At 46.3% G+C, this 13,204-nt stretch overlaps 1 protein-coding gene across 1 annotated transcript in view; it reads right to left on the reverse strand.

The window, feature by feature from the left end:
• Positions 1 to 9,383, reverse strand: part of MDM4 (MDM4, p53 regulator) — a 39,543-nt gene extending 30,160 nt beyond the window's left edge. The window contains exon 1 of the mRNA XM_021716889.1: positions 9,264 to 9,383. The gene's annotated coding sequence lies outside the window, so the exon portion shown is untranslated. The remainder of the gene's footprint in view (positions 1 to 9,263) is intronic.
• Between the last annotated feature and the right edge of the window lie 3,821 nt (positions 9,384 to 13,204).

Consider the following 13,204-nt stretch of genomic DNA (forward strand, 5'->3'; position numbering starts at 1 on the left):
GTGGCCGGGAGTGGCCACTGCACTCCTGTCTGGGCGGCAGAGTGAGACTCCAACTCAAAACAAAAAAAAAACAAAAAAACCAGCTTTCAAATGTACCAAACCCAAAAAGAGCATAGCAACTACAAATCTACAAAACGGTTTAAGCCAAGATGGACATATACCATCCAGAAAAAGACATAGCATGAACTGAAATACAGAGTAAGGTTTCATTATTATTATTATTATTTTGAGTTGGAGTCTCATTCTTGTCGCCCAGAACTGGAGTGTAATGGCACTGACAGCCACCGCAGACTCAAGCTACTAGGCTCAGGCGATCCTTACGCCTCAGGCTTCTAAGTAGCTGGAACTACAGATGCACACCACCACACCTGGCTAGTTTTTGTGATTTCTTGTAGAGGTGAGGAGTTGGATCCTTGGACCAGCCTCACCAAGTTGCCCAGGCTAAGTCTCAAACCCCGGGGTTCAGGCAATTCTCTTGCCTAATCTTCCCAAAGTGCTGGGATTACAGGATGAGCCACTGCGCCCAGCCCCTTTTCCCCTTTAAAAAAAAAAGGGGGGTGGGGGGTCATCCCCTTTGAGTCCCCTCCAACTGTGGGAGCTTTTCCTGTCCTCTCAATAAATCCTGCTTTCTAATTTTAAAAAAAAGCTATAGAGAAGGAAGAAAAATAAGATTTTTAAAAAATAAACTTGGGCTGGGTGCGGTGGCTCACGCCTATAATCCTAACACTGGTGAAAGGACTGCCTAAGCCCATGGGCAACTTGGTGAAACCTCACCTCTACAATAAATCAAAAAATTAGCTGGGTGTGGCAGTTCCCGCTACTTGGAAGGCTGAGGCGGAAGGATCGCCTGAGCGCAGCAGGTTGAGGGTGCGGTGGCCATGAGAGTGTCACTGTACTCCAGCATGGGAGACAGAGTAAGACTCCAATTCAAAAATAAAATAAAATAAAATAAAATAAAATAAAATAAAAATAAACTTGCTTGATTTTACCTTTACTCATGCCTTTTTTTTTTTTTGGGTCGGAGTCTTGCTTTGTGGTTCAGGCTGGAGTGCAGTGGCACACTCACAGCCACTGCAGCCTTGACCTGCTGGGCTCAGGCGACCCTTCCGCATCAGAAAGGGGTGAAAGAAAAACAATACACTAGCTAATGCTAACAAGATCCCTCACCTTTCTAAGAAAGATTAGCCATAACAAAATATAAATTCCTCCCTGTCCCATCATCTACCTTTGTTAAGAAATAGGAAGTCGAGCTGGGCTCGGTGGCTCAGCCTGTAATCCCGCACCTTTGGGAGGCTGAGGTGAGTGGATTGCCTGAGCCCGCGGGTTTGAGACCCACCTGGGCAAGCGAGACCTCATCTCTACAATAAATCAAAAAATTAGCCGGGCGTGGTAGTGTGCGCCTGTAATTCCGGCTACTTGGAAGGCTGAGGCAGAAGGATCGCTGGAGCCCAGCAGGTCGAGGCTGCGGTGGCCGGGAGCGGCCACTACACTCCAGTCTGGGCGACAGAGTGAGACTCCAACTCAAAAAAAAAACAAGCTGGGCTCGGTGGCTCAGCCTGTAATCCCGCGCCTTGGGAGGCTGAGGTGAGTGGATTGCCTGAGCCCGCGGGTTCGAGACCCGCCTGGGCAGCGAGACCTCATCTCTACAATAAATCAGAAAAAAAAAAATCAGCTGGGCATGGCAGCGCGTGCCTGTAATTCCGGCTACTCAGAAGGCTGAGGCGGAAGGATCGCCGGAGCCCAGCAGATCGAGGCTGCGGTGGCTGGGAGCAGCCACTGCACTCCAGCCTGGGCAACAGAGTGAGACTCCAACTCAAAAAAAAAACTAGTCCTGATCTCCCCAAACCTGCTCTGTAAATGTCAACTTCATCCTTCCGGTTGCTGGAGTCAATAAACCTGAAGCCATCCTTGATGCCCTTCTCTTATTCTCTACTCGGTCCATAAATAAATTCTGAAGTTGTATCTTCAAAATATTGACAAAATCTAACCATTTCTCAATACTTATATGATTATTACACAAATCCAAGCCACCATATATTCATTACATCAGCCTCCTCAGAAAATATAGGAATAACAAACAGTTTCTCCTCTACTAAACAATCAGCACAGAATACTTCTGCGACCTCTAGTCACCAAGAAATGTGGGAATCTCTCACAATAGCAACCAATCCATTCTGCAGCAGACACCAGCTGAGGTGTCCTCTAATTCTTCTTGGAGAATAGAATATCCCACAGGCTAAGAATACCACAAGACTGCCCACCAAACTTCTGATGCTAATTGAAAGCTCCAAGTTTCGACTACCTGTGCTTTTGACTGACCAGCTATAAATCAGAAATCCCACGACTTCTTCCTTGGGTTTGATTTGCTAGAGTGGCTCACAGAACTCAGGAGAAACATTCACTTATGTTTACCAGTTTATTATAAAGAATATCACAAAGGTTACCAATGATACCAGATGGAAGCGATGGCTAAGGCAAGGTATGTGGGAAGGGGCACAGAGCTTCTATGCCCCTCCAGGAACTCCACCTTCTAGGAACCTCCATGTGTTCAGGTATCCAGAAATTCTCCAGACACTGTCTTTTTGGGGTTTAATGGAAGCTTCATTACATAGGCATGACCGATGACACCACTGGTCGTTGGTGATCAACTTAACCTTCAGCCACTCTTCAAGGTGCTAAGTCCCAACCCTCCAATTTTGCCTCAGTCCTTCTGGTGGCTCCCACCAAAAACTACCAAGGGGCTGCCAGCCATCAGTCAACTCATTAGTATACAAAAAGACATTTATAATTTTGGAGATTCCAAGGATTTCAGGAGATGAATGCCAAGAACAGGAATATATGTGCATACAAGTGTATATTTCACAATATTACACCTCCTAAAAGTTTTTTGCTTCCACTTTTGCCCTCTACTTCTTAGCTTTCTCCTTTCATCTTTGCTCAAATGTCAGTTTGTCAATGAGGCCTTACACGAACACCCATTTTCTTTTTATTTTTTCTTTTTTTTTTTTTATTTGGAGTCTCACTCTGTCGCCCAGGCCAGAGGGCAGTGACATGCTCACAGTCACCACAGCCTCAACCTGCTGGGCTCAGGCAATCCATCTACCTCAGCCTTCCAAGTAGATGGAACCACAGGCATGTGCCACCATGCCCAGTTCATTATTTATTTATTTATTGTAGAGACAAGGTCTCGCCAAGTTGTTCAGGCTGGTCTCGAACTCCTGGGCTCAGGCAATCCTTTCACCTCAGCCTCCCAAAGTGCTAAGATTACAGGCGTGAGCCACCGCACCGGCGTGAACATCCATTTTTAAAACTGCAATTCCCAACCCCCAAAATTCTCTATCTCCTTCCCTGCTTTATTTTTCTCCACTATCCTTATTATCAACAAACATACTATACATTTTAAGTATGTATTATGTAGAACATAAGCTCCAAGTAAGCAGGGATTTGAAAATATTTGTTCATTACTATATTCCCAGTGCCTAAAGCTGACAACTATGTATATATTTGAGCAACATGTCAGATAGAAACATTAATAACAATGCAGATGGTTTCTAAACATGGCCCCCAATGAACCACACCTTTTAAGTGGCCCTGCAACTTATCAATAGAATGTAGCAGCTGATAATGTCTCAATTCCAAGCCTGGCTGGTTTTTGGTACTTTTGTAGGTCATTGAAATCTTGCTGCTATACTGGAGACCACACAAAAAAGTCACACAGAGAGAGATTCAGTTTTAGCTGAGCCCAGATTTCTAGCCATAACATCCAAAGCACTACGTATCTTCTAGCTACATAACAGACCACAAGTGAGACCACCAGAAGAACTGTCCAACTCAGCCCATCAGCCCACAAAGTGAGAAATAAATAAAATGGCTCTTTTAACTCACCAAGTTTTAAGGTGGTTTATTAAATAGCATTAGGCAATTGAAACAAATGGTAAAGACTCACTCATTGAGCTCACTCCATTCCAGGCACACATGCAGACCCATTTAATACATAAATAGTTCTATGAAGTAGGTATTATTATTTGTATTTTACAGATGGGGCAAGAGAAACAGATGTTATTTGTACAAGTTCACATAATTAGTCGGTTGTTGGAGTCAAAAGTTCAAACTCAAGACAAGCACTAAAGTCCCCTCTTAGTAACAGTTTTTCCCATTAAACCTCAAGGGCAGAATTAATCATAATCCTTTTACTCAAAATATACTCTTACTGTTCAACCATACATGGCCCATTTTGCTTGATGATTTTTTTTTTTTTTTAGTTAGAGTCTCACTCTGTCACCCAGGCTGGAGGACAGTGGTACGCTCACAGCCAGCATGGCTCAACCTGCTGGGTTCAGATGATCCTTCTGCCTCAGTCTTCCAAGTAGCTGGAACTACAAGCACGTGCCACCATGCCCGGTTAATTTTGTGATTTATTTTAGAGATGAGGTCTCTCACCAAGTTGCACAGACTGGTCTTGAACCCATGGGCTCAGGCAATCCTCTCACCTGGGCTTCCCAAAGTGCTGGGATTATAGGTGTGAGCCATGGCACCCGGCCTAAATTTGCTTTTTTTTTGAGTTGGAGTCTCACTCAGTCACCCAGGCTGGAGGGCAGTGACACGCTCCCAGTCACCACAGCCTCAACTTGCTGGGTTCCGGTGATCCTTCTGCCTCAGCCTTCCAAGCAGCTGAAACTACTGGTGTACGCTACCACACCTGGCTAATTTTTTATTTTACTGTAGAGATGAGGTCTCACCAAGTTGCCCAGGCAGGTCTCAAACCCGCGGGCTCAGGCAATCCACTCACCTCAACCTCCCAAAGCGCTGGGATTACAGGCTGAGCCACCGAGCCCGGCAAATTCACTTTTCATAAAAAATTTTTACTATGTTAACTACACATAGTAAAATTTATCATTTTAACTTTTTTGCTGTTGTTGCTGAGTCTCACTCTGTTGCCCAGACTGGAGTGCAGTGGCAAAATCACAGCTTACCACAGCCTTGACCTCTATTTCCTCTCAAAAAATTAGCCAGGCATGGTGGCGTGCACCTATAGTCCCAGCTACTTGGGAGGCTGAGGCAGAAAGATCACCTGAGCCCAGGAGGTCAAGGCTGCGGAGAGCTGTGATTGCATTAGCATCACTGCCCAGCATAGATGAGAGAGAACCCAACTTCCAAAAAAAAAAAAAAAATTCTGAAGTTACTTTGATAGTGCTCCTTTGTATGTGTGATCTTTTCTGAGGCTCCTGTAATTTTCTTTTGCTTTGATATCCTTAAATTTGACTACAATATACCTAGGAGCAAGTTTTCCTTATCTCTCATCTTTAGCCCTCTATGGGACCATTCAATGTGAGGTCTTTCACATTTATTTTTAAATTCTAAAGAGAATTATTTATCATTTCTTCAAGCACTTCCTTCTCATTTTTACTTCTCTAAGATTTCTATTATTCAGATGGGAGTACCTCTACATCTACTCTCCCTTTCTCTTAGTATTTCCTTTTTTTTTGAGTTGGAGTCTCACTCTGTCACCCAGACTGGAGTGCAGTGGCTGCTTCTGGCCACTGCAACCTCAACCTGTTGGGCTCTGGCGATCCTTCCGCCTCAGCCTTCCAAGTAGCTGGAACTACAGGCGCGTGCTACTACGCCTGGCTAATTTTTTATTTATTGTAGAGATGAGGTCTCGCCAAGTTGCCCAGGCGAGTCTCGAACCCACAGGCTCAGGCAATCCACTCACCTCAGCCTCCCAAAGCACTGGGATTACAGGTTGAGCAACCGAGCCCAGTCAGGATTTCCTTTATGTTTTCTTTGTTCTGGGAGAGTTTCTCAATCTAGAGTTCCAATTCATTCCTCAGCTGTATCCATTACATGATATTCCATGTACAATGTTGTTTATTTCAACCACTGTATTATTTTTGTGTGTGTGTGAGTTGGAGTCTCACTGTCACCCAGGCTGGAGTGCAGTGGCATGCTCACGGCCACTGCAGCTTCAACCTGTTGGGCTCAGGTGATCCTTCTGCCTCAGCCTTCCAAGTATCTGAAACCACAGGCACATGCCACCATGCCTGGCTAATTTTTTGATTTATTATACAGACAATGTATAATCAAGTTGCCCAGGCTAGTCTCGAACTCCTAGTCTCAGGCAATCCTCTCGTCTCTGTCTCCCAAAGTACTGGCCATACCCGGTTAACCATTATATTTTTCATGTCTAATAGTTGTTTTATTCTCCCAAATCCTACTTTTTTTTTTTTTTTTTGGAGTTGGAGTCTCACTCCGTCACCCAGGCTGGAGTGCAGTGGCACATTCATGGCCACCCAAGCATCGACCTGCTGGGCTCAGGCAATCCTTCTGCCTCAGCCTCCCAAGTAGCCAGAACTACAGGCACTTGCTACCACACCCAGCTAATTATTTATTTATTTATTGTAGAGACAAGGTCTCACCAAGTTGCCCAGGCTGGTCTCAAACCCCTGGGCTCAGGCAGTCCTCTTGCCTTGATCTCCCAAAGTGCTAGGATCACAAGCTTGAGCCACCAGCCCTGGCCCCTACCTATTCGTATTTCGTTGGTATCTTCCCTTATTTCTTTTAGGTTGTTTGTTAGTCTAAACTCAGTTCATTTCTTCTAATATTTGTTCCAATGAAGCCTATATATTGTTTTTCTCTTAAAATATCTATGCTCTTCAACTGTGTTTGTTATTTTATCAGCTACTCTGACAAGCAGATTGTATTGGGGAAACCCAGACTCCAGTAGCTGGGACTATAGGTGCACGCCACCATGCCTGGCTAATTTTTTGAGAGGAAATAGAGGTCAAGGCTGTGGTAAGCTGTGATTTTGCCACTGCACTCCAGTCTGGGCAACAGAGTGAGACTCAGCAACAACAGCAAAAAAGTTAAAATGATAAATTTTACTATGTGTAGTTAACATAAAACAGTACTCAGATTTGGGCTTCACCCTTTGTTCCCCAGGGTGAAGCAGCATTGATGGGGAATTAGCAAGACCTAAGAATTAAGAGGGTAAAACAACAGAGAAGCCATGGCCTGAAGTCAATCACTACCTGTTCACAAGTATGGGCTTCCTGAATTCCCTGATTCACTCTTGAGGAAAGATGGACTATGGCACTAAGTCACAGCAGGGTGGGAAAAGGAAATTCCAAGATAATGAAGCAGGGGAGAAACTAGACCAATATTCAAATACTTCTCTTCCCTCATGGTTTTATTCACCCACGGCCATGACTGGTTTACTCCTGTTTCAAGTCAGCCACTCCCCCTCTTCCCTTCCTCTACCCAGTCCAAAACGGCTCATATTATCCATTTGTTTCTCACAGTATTTTCCCTTTACAGTTCCTTCAGGGATGATTTTGGGGAAGGGAGCCAGCAGTCATGTTGGTTCAGTATCTTAGTAGGAACTGGAATTGACCACTTGGCGGCCTTGAAGAATTCAAACCACAACAAGGGTTTCTTATATCACTTAGCAGCTGTGCCATTTAAAAAATACTGAGTATAGGCCATGGTTATATGTGAGAAATGAAGTCAGTTAACAGTCTCTGAATTCAAAGCAAGGCTTTTTCATGTTTCCACTTCTAATCTCTTTTGAATACAGCAGGGTTAGGTACTGTTTCCTGCTTTTTACAGAGAAAACTGAGGCTTAAAGAAGTCAAATAATTGGCCCAAATCTAAAGTTCAGAGCAGAAGGAATTAATTTTTTTTTTTTTTTGAGTCGGGGTCTCACTCTTTGCCCAAACTGAAGTGCAGTGGTGTGGTCACATCTCACAGTCCTGACCCACTGGGCTCAAGTGATCCTTCCACCTCAGCTTCCCAAGTGGCTGGGACTACAGGCACATACCACCACATCTGGCTAATTCTTTGATTTTTTTTTTTTTTTTTTTAAGAAAAATAATGTCTTGCTAGGCTGGTCTTGAACTCCTAGGCTCAGCAATCCTCCCGCCTCAGCCTCACAGAGTGCTGGATTACAGGTATAAGCCACTGCACCCAACCTAGAAATTACTTTTTTTGATTGCAAGGCAGAGGAGGAATGAAAGGAAAGAGACAGAAGTGGAAGGATTTTAAAATCAAAGAATGTTGCATAAGTTAGTGGTGAGAATCTACTTTTAACAAATAATAAAAAGGGGGGGGAATACTATAATGAATGGCAGAGAAAAAATCATGAGCAAAGAAACTGCTCAAGGTTATATGTGAGAGCCAGGTATAGTGGCTCACACCTGTAATCCCAGCACTTTGGAAGACGGAGGCAAGAGGACTGACTGAGCAACATGGCCAGACCTCGTCTCTACAATAAATCAAAAAATCAGCTGGGTGTGATGGTGCGTGGCTGTAGTTCCAGCTACCTGGAAGGCAGAGGCGGAAGAATCACCTGATCCCAGCAGGTCAAGGCTGCGGTGACGGTGAGCCTGCCACTGCACTCCAGTCCGGGCAACAGAGTGAGACTCCAACTCAAAAAAAAAAAAAAGGTTATATCTGAGAAATAAAGTCAGTTAACAGCCTCTGGATTCAAGGCAAGACTTTTTCCTGTTTCCACTTGGAATCTCTTTTGAATACAGCAGGGTTAGGTACTGTACTTGCTTTTTATAGAGAAAACTGAGGCTTAAAGAAGTCAAATTTAGCCGGGCATGGTGGTGCATGCTTGCCGTTCCAGTTACTTGGAAGGCTGAGGTGGAAGGATCGCCTGAGCCCAGCAGGTTGAGTTGCGGTGGCCGTGAGCGTGGCACTGCACTCCAGCCTGGGCGACAGAGACTCTGACTCAGAAAAAAAAAAAAAAAACAAACGTTCCCCTGAGCCCCATCCCGAAACTGTCTAGAGTTCTGGATGTGGCCCCAAATGAGCATTTTTCAAAGAACCACTCAAATGTCTCTGAGGTAGACGGCCCGCAGCCTAAAATGTCTACGTTAAAATCTGAAGACACGTCAATGTCATTCTCCGTCTCCTCTCTCCCACCTCTTTCTTCCCTAGCACGCAAGTATTCCTCAAATTTTGTGTCCACTTAAGCACGGTGAATCCGACTACTTCAACTTTAGTTCAGCACCTGCTGACCGAAACTACGTCACGTCACCGCACCTCCACGTTTACCTTCCGCGGGCCCTCACCCACAGCCCTTCCCCCACCAGCCCTACTTCCGCCCGGCGCGACCGTACCAGCGCCGCCACCCACGCCTCAAGCTCCTCCCGTTCGCTCCCCCCAGCTCCGAAGCCCGCAGAAGTGGAGGCACGGCCGCCTGCTACTCACTCTCCACCTCCCGCTCCCGGCACCCCGCCGACGAGGGCCAGGAGTCACACCTTAAGGGCGCTCCATGAGTCGCTCCCCCGCCGAGCCCGGGGGGGAGGGGTGGCAGTCACAGGTCCTAAGGCCTCGGCGGCATCTTGAAATGGCGAGTAATGAAGGCGCAACTTCCGTCCTCCTACCCCATTTCACAAGAGAGCTTCCGGTGAGGTTCCGAAACCATAGATGGAGCGGTGGGAGGACTAGAGAGGTAGTCAGGCCGAGCGCTCTACCATAGAGTAGGTCCTGGTGTGGGGAGAGAGTCGCGGGACCAGAACGACTGATAATCGAGGGGTTTCAAGAGAGAACTTTGGGGGAGCTCTCAGGGTCTTGTGATATTTCCAGACGTGTCTTAGGAGATCAGAAAATAGAGAAGGGAAAAATCTAAGCATAATCAGAGGCAGCCATCATCTCTTCGGAGAAGCTAGGCTTCCTCTGTCACTCTCCAGTACTCATCCTTACTCCCTAGGGGTGGCTGGAGAAGGGAAACAGAGCATCCCAGGGTCGCTAATTGGGGGAGATAAGACTGGTATATATACATGAACTACTAGATACGTTGTTATGCTGAAAGAAAGGTGCAAAGAACAGTGAGATGGCGCTTACTTGCCTCACACAACCGGGTCATCTAGTCTAATGTATCCCGGCCTAGCAGGGCCTTCAACAAACCTCTCAGGCAGGCTGGCTTCAACCTCTACTGGTGCCAAGTGGCATTCCTTCCTCCAGACGCCTATTTCATTTATTTCACGATGATTCTAAATGTTAGAGTATTTTCCGAGCTGAAATGTGTCACTTTGCAATTTTTATTAGTTTTAGTTCTGCACTTTGGAGACTAGAATTAGGCTTCATTATTTCCAATACGCCACTAATCAGTTAGTTGAAGACAGCTTCCAGTTCCCATTCCCAAACTCGCTCCGTCATTTTCTGCAGCCAAAAAAATCCTTTTGAGCCTTCAACTGTTTGACAGGACTTCAAGGCCCTCTGCAACCTGGTCACCATATTCTGGACAAGCACCTGTTTGCCCTGTTTAAAATGTGGCTCAGCCATGCACGGTGGCTGACTCATATCTGTAATTCCAGCACTTTGGGATTAGAAATGAAGGAATAGTGAAACAATAGGGAGGGAACTTGGCCGCACCCCTGCTAATGTCTATCTCTCTACACATACCTGCTGACTGCCAGACATCTGAAGAAACTGAGATGAGCAACATTTTGCCACAAATCTTACTCAAGAATACCTTTTTTTGGAATGGGAGCCTCTGTCGCCCAGACTGGAGTGCAGTGGCACGCTCACAGCCACCGCAACCTCGACCTGCTGGACTCTGGGGATCCTTCCACCTCAGCCTTTCAAGTAACTAACTGGAACTACAGGCATGCCACCACGCCCAGCTAATATTTCTTGATTTATTGTAGAGACGAGGTATCGCCAATTTGCCCTAGCTGCTCTCGAACTCCTGGGATCAGGCAGTCCTCTGCCTCACCTCCCAAAGTACTGGGATTGCAGGCATGAGCCACTGCGCCCTGCAAGAATAATTCTTCTTGAGTAAGATTTGTTCTTGAGTAAGATTTGCGCAAAATGTTGCTGTCCACCCACATGTTCACAACTCCATAAAATGAACGATCCAGGTCGGGCTCAGTGGCTCAGCCTGTAATCCCAGCACTTTGGGAGGCCGAGGCGAGTGGATTGCCTGACCCCGCAGGTTCAAGACCAGCCAGGGCAACTTGGCAAGATCTCATCTCTACAATAAATAAAAAAATTAGCTGGGCGCGTTAGTGCGCACCTATAGTTCCAGCTACTTGGAAGGCTGAGGCGGAAGGATCACGGGAGCTCAGCAGGTTGGCACTGGGGTGACCGTGAGTGTGCCATTGCATTCCAGCCTAGGTGACAGAGTGTGACTCCAACTCAAAAAAAAAAAAAAAATTCCTAACCCCTTGCTTCATTATAATACTAAAATCCCGGCTGGGCTCTGACTCAAGAAATGAATAATTAAATACATTTCAAAGACTTAGTAGGAAGGAAATGTCTTATTAGTAATATTTTATATTGATTACATGTTAAAACGATATTTTTGTTGTTTTGGGGAGGTTTTTTTGAGTTGGAGTCTCACTCTGTCACCCAGGTCGGAGTGCAGTGGCATGCTCACAGCCACCGCAGTCCTGACCTGCTGGGCTCAGGTGATCCTTTCTGTCTCAGCCTTTCAAGTAGCTGGAGCTACAGGCATGGGGCACCACACCCAGCTAATCTGTTGGTTTATTGTAGTGACAAGACGAGTCTCAAACCCATGGGCTCAGGCAATCCTCTTACCTCTGCATCCCAAAGGACTGAGATTACAGGCATAAGCCACCACACCCAGCAGTATTTTGGTTATACAGGATTGAATAAAATATATTATTAAATTTACTTCACCCGAGCCGGGCTCGGTGGCTCAGCCTGTAATCCCGCGTCTTTGGGAGGCTGAGGTGAGTGGATGGCCTGAGCCCGCGGGTTCGAGACCTGCCTGGGCAGCGAGACCTCATCTCTACAGTAAATCAAAAAACCAGCCGGGCGTGGAAGCGCGCGCCTGTAGTTCCAGCTACTCGGAAGGCTGAGGCGGAAGGATCGCCGGAGCCCGGCAGGCGAGGCTGCGGTGGCCGGGAGCGGCCGCTGCGCTCCAGTCTGGGCGACTGAGTGAGACTCCAACTCAAAAAAAAAAAAGAAATATTTTGTAACTTAATATTTTGACATTTCTCCAAGACCTATTTTTCTGGATCATAATTATGAATAACAGCATAACATTCCATATTACAGCTGTCCCTATGTTACACAGCCTCCAAATGCCAGATAATCTCTCCCTTTTTGTATGTTCTTGGGTTATTTCTTTTTTTTTTTTTTGAGTTGGAGTCTCACTCTGTCGCCCAGACTGGAGTGCAGGGGCCGCTCCCGGCCACCGCAGCCTCGACCTGCTGGGCTCCAGCGATCCTTCCGCCTCAGCCTTCCGAGTAGCTGGAACTACAGGCGCGCGCTACGCCGCCTGGCTACTTTTTTGATTTAGTGTAGAGCTGAGGTCTCACCAAGTTGCCCAGGCGGGTCTCGAACCCGCGGACTCCAGCAATCCACTCACCTCGGCCTCCCAAAACGCTGGGATTACAGACTGAGCCACCGAGCCCGACAGGACAAATCCTTAAAATTGGAATTTCTGCACCAGAACAATCACTCCGAAGGCAGTTAAAGATGGAATTAAGGGAAGGCAACATCAGCTAGCAACCACCCCTGAGTGTCCTGCTCTCAAAGCTCTACCGTGGAATTCTCAACGCCAGCTCCGTAGCAGAAAGCAGTGCTCAAACTGCCGATGGCTGCAGAGAGGAAGAGTCTCCAGTGCCAAAATCAATGCACTCTCTTCACTTCCGGGTTCAGCTTTCCTCTCCGGCTTAGTAGAAATCTGGCTTCTGCCCTCGAGGTCACTGCTGATGACTTCCTCCAAGGTTTGTGACTCTTAAAATTACTTGGATGCCTTCAGGGGATTTATTGGGCAATCTAACTATCCCTCCTTTATCTCATTTTATACCACATGGCTCAACCCAATGGCTTCAGAACAGCATATTTTTATTTCCTCTTAGACTCTGTTGTTATTGTCGGGTAGCTTTTAGTGTCGATGTCCACCCAATTATCAATGACACAATAGACCAAAGGTCACCACGGCACTTTAAAAGTGATAGCTAAACACCTCTGATCAACAGGGTGCCTGAATGAAACGTCATTGTACACCTAACCCTTAACTGTACCCCACAAAACCATAATAAAAAATACTGATTAAAAAAGAAAAAAAAAAAAAGGTGATAGCTGCCGGGCTCGGTGGCTCAGCCTGTAATCCCGCGCTCAGGGAGGCTGAGGTGAGTGGATTGCCTGAGCCCGCGGGTTCGAGATCCGCCCGGGCAACTTGGCGAGTCCTCATCTCTACAATAAATCAAAAAAATTAGCCGGG

This window comes from Carlito syrichta, unplaced genomic scaffold, assembly GCF_000164805.1.
Source record: "Carlito syrichta isolate Samal-C Ts95f unplaced genomic scaffold, Tarsius_syrichta-2.0.1 Scaffold309080, whole genome shotgun sequence".
Lineage (NCBI taxonomy): Eukaryota > Metazoa > Chordata > Mammalia > Primates > Tarsiidae > Carlito > Carlito syrichta.